Below are 1,664 nucleotides of genomic sequence, written 5' to 3' on the forward strand. Positions count from 1 at the left end.
ACCTTGCATCAAAGAAGTAAATAAAGACGTAAAAGTATTCCAAATGAATATAATTAGCATGATTTCAATGTAAATTTAACGTATTTTATATATGATATTTTAGGTATATTTTGGGATTAACAAACTCCCACACTTAAGCTTTTGCTAGTCCCGAGCAAAATTTCACTGAATTTATTCTTTAATCAATCTTTTTATAAATAGAACATATATCCATATATTCCTCTTTAAATTAGTTAAACCAAAAGATAAACTTTCATGGTAAATTTATACGCAAAGTATCAAACTAGCTAGTGTAAAAGAGATATATTATTCGTCTTGTATTTCAATTTTTGTATTGAAGTATTCGGGACGCTGTAAGCACGCATGTTTTTGAATCTTTCGTCTCAAGGCATTTCTAAGCACAAAATTTCCTTTCCCAAACCTAAAATATTACAAATATAGATTTATTAAGGACTTAGGTTTGATATATTTGCTTAGTCATGCCCGTGATAAGGGTGGTCTCGTCCGTGACTTAATTTGAATTAATTTGCTTTCGTGTTCGTTTAAGAGGTACCGACCATGCCATGGGTGGACGCAATCGTTACTTAAAACTTTAAACACGTTTGATTTTGCTTTAATTTTTAACGTTCCTTTCATACCTCGACCGTGATAAGGGTGGTCGCAATCGTGGCCAAAAGTAAACGGTACTTAATGTTCTTCCCTTTCATACCTCGATTGTGATAAGGTTGGTCTCAATCGTGGCCAAAAGTTAAGAATACGATTACTTGATTAAATTAACACGAGTTATAAAATTGAAAATTATAAATTGGGAAAAGAAAAATTGCACATTCATCCTATATTGACTTGAAATTCAACATGTATTATGGCTAAAGTTTCCTTAAAAACTTCAATTGGTTTTTAATGTAAGACGAAAAATCATACCGAGCTAAAAAGCTAAAGTTGTTAGTTTGATTTATGCCTATAAACCTAATTGAAAATTGAAAATAAGATTTACATTTATCATGAATTCATGATATAAAATAGAGATTTGAAACTAAAGAAATTGTACTTATATACATTTACTCGAGACGTTTTTGATAAAATCGTATCGGAGATTTGTGAAAATATTTGTAAAAATATAGCCCGTATAGAAATATTATTTCTATCAATAATGATAACCTTAAAATATGCCTAACATTATTTTGAAAGTTAAAGTGTTTGAAACATATGAAAAATATACTTAACAATATTGTAAATGTGTATCTTTCATTACTAATGGGTATAGCATATATATAGATATAGAGGGGTATAATGGTCATCCATTATATTATTTATAACACTCCCCCTTGGATGTCCATTATACAAAAATAAGTAAATGCGATTGGGGATGTTGCCTCATTAAAAACCTTACCAGGAAAACCCAGTGGGAAAACCATGGTCAAGGAAAAGAGTGCAACACGCATTTACTCCCCCTCATGAATACATAGCTAAAAGTCTTTACAACGACGCAATCCAATGCGATAAACTAACTTCTTAAAAGTAGCAGTTGGAAGCGCCTTGGTGAATAGATCCGCCAAATTGTCACTTGAACGAATCTGTTGAACTTTCACATTACCATTCTTTTGTAGATCATGGGTGAAGAAAAATTTTGGTAAGATATGCTTCGTTCTATCTCCTTTAATGTA

Source organism: Euphorbia lathyris, chromosome 2, assembly GCF_963576675.1.
Source record: "Euphorbia lathyris chromosome 2, ddEupLath1.1, whole genome shotgun sequence".
Lineage (NCBI taxonomy): Eukaryota > Viridiplantae > Streptophyta > Magnoliopsida > Malpighiales > Euphorbiaceae > Euphorbia > Euphorbia lathyris.